The following is a 6094-nucleotide window of genomic DNA, read 5'->3' as shown; positions in this document are numbered from 1 at the left end:
CAGTTGTGACATTGGTTGCCTTGAACCCTATACATACATCCTTCTGGTCAAATGGCTTGTGAACTGTGTAGATCACTACATCTTCCTATCACTAGCCTTAAAATCCAAAAAAGGGTTTCAGTGAAACCATGAAAAGCAGGAAGGAGATCTGTCTCCCTTTTTCCGTAGAGCAATAATTAATATTCCAACCGTCTTTTTATCTCAAGAGCTCAGGATGATTTAAAACATGGAACTGCTATAAATATTTCCTTACAGCAATAGCTCGAGCCACAAAAAAAGGCCCACATTCATCTTCGACTCCATATTCCAGAGAATGAAACCAAAGCAGTAGATTACTCAGGATTACAAAGCAAGACAGAATTTAAAGGAAAAAGGATGAATGGGAACCCAGGTCAAATGAGCATTAACTGTGTGTCAGCCGCTCAGGCAGCAAAAATGTCTCTGGGATCAGAGCCAGGAATTCGAAACCCAGCTTGTGGAGCTGTTTGGGGTTCGGAAGTTTGAGGATCCCTCATTGCTGAAAGGACTGACTCCAGGCTTAGGGGAAGCCTGATTGGTACTGCCCTCTGACCCCTCCCTAAGGGGTGAGAGAAGAAGAGGGGAGAGACAGGTGGCGGGAGACACTATTTAAGGCTCCCTCTGATTGCAACAGGACCTGCTGAGGTCACAGCTGAAGTGCTGATCTTCCCAAAGGGAATGGCTCTTATTCTGCTATGTCCCAGAGAAATTCTCAAAAGGTGAGAATGAGCCCCATGGGGCTGCACACCCTTGGCCATGGGAGATAGATTGTGGCCACATCAAATTTAATCAGTGTATGTTTATCGACCATTCATTTCACTACACATAAGACCCTGTTATGGTCTGAATTTGCTGTGGAACTGAAATTAAGTCACTTACAAAGGTAAAAACTCATGTCCTTTTAATTTACTTTCCAACAAGGATCATCAGCCTTTACTGCCCCATAGGATAGTGGTAGAACGATGTTGGATACTGTATAAGAGTCCCTAAAACAGTGTCTCATCCTTTCCCCTGTATGGTCAGGCACAGGATGCTAAGACTTGGGGTGCATTTGGAGAAAGGGGCAACTTTTTTCCGCCTTCCTGACTTGACTCTGCTCCGCAGGCTTCTCATGGAGCAGAATGTGAATTGTGAGTAGAACATGTACTCTGCCCTTTGTAACCCAGAGAGGGGCTCGTGTCCCAAGCCATACCCCTCCAGAAACCTGCAGATCACCCCGAGAAAGCCTGTGGGGTGGAGATGAGACAGATTCAGATGGCCACAGGCTGATGGGCCACAGTGAAAACAAAGGAGGAGGAAATTTTATGTTTGTGGCTGAGGGTGATTACTTGAAATCCTGGCTTTTGCCTCTGGGATGATGCCAGGATGCCCGCATAATAAGCACCCATACATTATGCTTTGTACTTCAGTTCTCCACACCTGTTGCTCACAGGACAGAGACCCCAGGCCCAAAATAGGCACAGCTGCTGCAGATGCTAATCTGGCCCAGAGCTGAGGAAATGTCTGCGCCTCTATCCGCCCAGCTGCCCGCCCCACCCTGAGCCTTGGGACCTCAAGACAGACATTCTTTCTCCCTTTCCCTGGTCTAGCTTTCTTGCGGACTTTTGCTTTGCCCTATTCCTGTCCCTGGGCACGTAGTAGGCAGTTGGTAAATGATAGACAAGTGTAAAGAAACGAACCTGGAACTTCTAGCAGCAAAGCATGGGGGAGATGGAAGCTGTGATGCTGGGGCACATGAGCGGGCAGTCTCCTGTCTTTACAGGGGAGCAACTAACCCCAAGGGCCTCCTCTCTGATATCTGATTCTCTCTTCAGATTTATGAGTCAGTGTGAATTGCCAACAGCCATGCCCACAGCTACGTCCACACCCATCATTTCAGAAAGCCAAGAATATCAAGTTCATGGCTAGGACTGCTTACAAATTTGTAAAGAATCGTTTCTGGGTTTTTATTGTCTCTTTATCACTGACATGCAGAGCAGAAAATCAGTCTAAAGAACTTATTTTCTCCAAAGACACACAGATTTCACCACTGCTTTACTTTTTCTACTAGGAATTCAGTTCAACATGTGCATTGAGCACCTGCTGTGTACAGAGCACTGTGCTCATTGCTAAAGAAATTAACTTTGTTTTGGTCTCAGACTATAAAAGCATGTCATCCTGTTACTTTCCTAAATTTCCCATTAACTTTGTGTTTTGTTTTTCAACATTATTATTTGAGTACTTATATTTCCTTCACTGTCCTTAAGCTTCACGTTTCTGTCTCACTTATTTTGTATCCCTGGGCCACCGAGTAACCCCATGTTGGTGACAATAGCTCTTTTTTTTTTTTTTTTTTTTTTTTTGGTCTAAGCTGCCCCTTCTCTCGGCGAGCTGGTGTCAGGGTTCTTGAGAAAGGTGGTCTAAAGGTGTCTATCAATCACCTGCTCTCCTAAATCACCTCAGGGCTCCTGAATGAGGGACACATCTCATTTGAGAGAACATGGAGAAGACCCACAAATGCCCAGGCATTGGGGCTTCTAGCTCCTCAGTGCCATGGAAAGCCTGAAGCATCTTAGCTAAAAATAGGTATCATCCTAGGCCCTTGGCTCCTGATGGCCTGCTGCCAGGGCACGAGTGTCTCTGGAATGTCTCGGCGTCACTCATGGTAACCAGATAGCAGCTCAGAACAGCAAGCACCCTCAGAACCTCTTGGCCTCAGCTGTTTTTAGCAGTAGGATTTGGGGCAGGGGTGGAAACAGACCTCTCTGTTCTGGGTGGCTTCCTCACCCCACATTCCTAGGCACGGTTTGCTTTATTAAAGCTCTCAGCTGTCATGGTGATCTAGGCATGGAAAAAGGAGAGACTTCCGTGAGCAGATGGTGCTGGCCTGAAAACCGCAACCAGTTCAACCCCCTATAAGGGCATGTTATTCTTATTAGAAGCTGTGTCCCTCACATGTCCCAAAGAAGGGGACCATCTGCCAATCATAAATCAAGATCTCATCTGTTCCAGATAAAGAGTCTACTGTCCTACCCAGTGGTCCTTTTATAGTTGACAGGTATTTTTTTAATCCTATGTTTGAACATGTAATTTTTATGTAATTAAAAAATTATAAAAGATAATGAAAAATAGAAATCTACTGCTAGGAGATTCAAGGCTCAGTACAGAATTCAGAAAGTGAGAGATTTTTGGATAGCATAAAAATTACAGGGGAAAAAAAGAAAAAAAGTGAGGCTATTTAGAAAAAGGAAAAGAAATTTAAATGTCCCTTAATTTAGACATAGTGGGATTCCACCCAAAGAAGTTAGCTGGAAAAGGAGGGGCCCTTCACCCTTTCTGTCCATTATATTTTGGGGCTCACATGCAAAAGAACCAGTAGGTATCACAAATGAGCTAAAGTAAAGATCACCCAAGTTTTTGCTGAATGATCAAATGGCCTATCTGAGGGAAACTCTGAAGATAGGGTGGGCTGAGTTGGTAGACAGGAGAAGAGTTATAGTGGAATTCTTGGAGGAAGTTAACAGAAACAGTCAAAAGACAAAAGTGCTCATTGGGTTTCATCAGCCTTGTTCTAACATACCTTTACCTCATGCTCCACCTCTTGACATCTGTTTTGCCAGCTGCTCAGGTTGGCAGTGCTTTGTGGTGTAAAGGAGTCATGGGATCTAGAGAGAATCCAAGCTCTGCCACCTTGACCTTGAGCAAGTTACTCTGTGCTTTGGTTTCTTCTTTATCTTTAAAGCAGACGTGATGTGATAGGCCCATCTCGTCATTGCTGAGTTGTTGCACAGATGACAAGAGGTAGTGCACACTGAGAGCCCCTGGTGAGAGTTCGGTAAATAGTGGCTGAGATCATCCTTCTTTCTACTTCTAGACAACGCTTGGGTGGTACAACACGTCCTAATTTGGAATGAGACTCATGTTTTCATTTTTCTCCCTGCAATAACAGGGTTTAAATTTTCTATAGTTACCGGCATCGTTTGCTTTATGGAATAAATGAACACTGGCAAAGTTGGTCATGATAATAACTCTCAGAGAATGAATTTTTTCACTTATATCCTTCACAAAATCAGAGCCTAGTAGAGATGGTCAAGGATAGCTTCAAGAAACCAACTCCCGACCTCCTGTGTATAAAATACCATGCTTTCCCGGTAAAGTGAACATATTAGGTCCTACAGCCTTAGAGGTTTCAATTTGTGGCCCAGTTCTGCATAAAATGCATCAAGAGATCTCTTTCATCAATTTTTTATGTCTAAAAGAACAAGTTCACATCAAAGATGATTCATCCTTCTTCCCTCCCTCCCTCCCTCCCTCCCTCCCTCCCTCCCTCCCTCCCTCTCTTCCTTCCTTCCTTCCTTCCTTCCTTCCTTCCTTCCTTCCTTCCTTCCTTCCTTCCTTCCTTCTTCTCTTTCTCACTTCCTTTCTTATCTGCATTTTAGTGTATATTTTTAAAAGATGAGGACTATTTTAGAAAACATAATCACAATATTACATCATACCTTGAAAATGAATGATAATCCCAGATTATCATGAAATATTCAGTCAGTTTTCAAATTTCACCATTGGGGTGTGTGTGTGTGTGTGTGTGTGTGTGTGTGTGTGTGTGTGTGTGTGTATCTTAACAAAGTCCATGCAATGCAATCGGCGGATGGGTCTTTTATGGCTCTTTTAATCTAATAGTCCTCCTTTCCATTCCTTTTTTATCCTTTCCTTGCAATTTATTTATTGAAAAAATTAGATGGGTTATTCAATCGAGTTCCCCACATCCTGGACTTTATTGGTTGTATTTTGGGTCCCCTGCATTTCCTATAAGTTGGTGGTCACATTTCAACCTTTACCAGACCCAAGTTAACTTGCTGGGCAGGAGTTCTTCCTTAACTGTGATGTGTATATCTAGCAGGAGGCATACAATGTCTGGTTGTCTATATTTTTGTGATACTAATAGTTGTAATTTACTTGGGATTCATGATTCATATAAAAATGGTGATGTTCCAGTTCTTTCATTTCTTCTTTACCAATTTGAATACCTCTGCAACAAGGAACTCCATTTACTTTCTCTATCCATGAAAGGCAATCTACAGCAGTTCATGTAAGTTCTGAGAGGCTCTGAGGAACTTTAGCTTCTGTGCCCACCTTCAAGACTGATTTCCTCTCAGTGACAGCCACCCCCAGAAGAAAATGGCCTTTTTTAGTCACAGTGTTTCCATGAAGTATTGAAAGCAAGTCAAAAAAATTTGGCTTTTGAGACAGAATTATCTGAAATACTAATGAGCCAATTCTGACATCATTAGTGACCTCAATCTCCTTTCTATAAATGACAAATCCAAGAGATGATAAACTCAGTGTTGGGTGCTAAAGAGAACTCACCTGGGTCTTTACTTCCCATGAAGTCAAACTGGCCATCTCCTAATCATCTAGAATCAGATAAAGAAGGGAACTTGACAACTATTTCTGATAAGTTGAATTATGACAACAAACAATTGATCTGGGTTAGAAGATGTGGTTTCCATTAGCAGACCAGCCAGACGATTATTTTGACTTATATTTGGCTGCTGTGTTTTCTCTTTTAAAGTAAAGAAAAGTTTACCCTGGGTAAGAAGTGAGATTTTTTTTTATTGTGTAAACCAAGCCAAGGACTCGGGAGTCCATGTGCACTGGAGAGACCGTGTGCCATTTTATTCGTGTGTGTGTTCCTGAGAGTTAGCACAATGCCTGCCTGGAGCACTGCCCAGCGAACATTCTGGAGGTTCCCTGATAGAGTGTGTGTGTGTGTGTGTGTGTGTGTGTGTGTGTGTGTGTGTGAGAGAGAGAGAGAGAGAGAGAGAGAGCGAGAGAGAGAGAGAGAGAGAGAGAGAGAGTGTGTGTGTGTCAGGGGGAGGATATTGTCCCTTGACTTATAACTCTATTCAACCTGAGGCACCATTTTCCAAACTGAACCTTTGCGTTTCCCTCACATCATCTTGAGAGATGACTCTTAATAAACTCCTCCTTTCCACCCTCCCCCTGCCAAAGCAGTGGTTAACCTAAGAGTATTTTTTCCTTCCGATCTAATCTCAAGTTTTAACCAAGAGCAAACTCTCCTTATCCCCATAGACAC

The sequence above is a fragment of the Rousettus aegyptiacus genome, unplaced genomic scaffold, assembly GCF_014176215.1.
Source record: "Rousettus aegyptiacus isolate mRouAeg1 unplaced genomic scaffold, mRouAeg1.p scaffold_m13_p_6, whole genome shotgun sequence".
NCBI classification, from domain to species: Eukaryota; Metazoa; Chordata; class Mammalia; order Chiroptera; family Pteropodidae; genus Rousettus; species Rousettus aegyptiacus.
Note: the sequence above shows the minus strand (reverse complement) of the source record.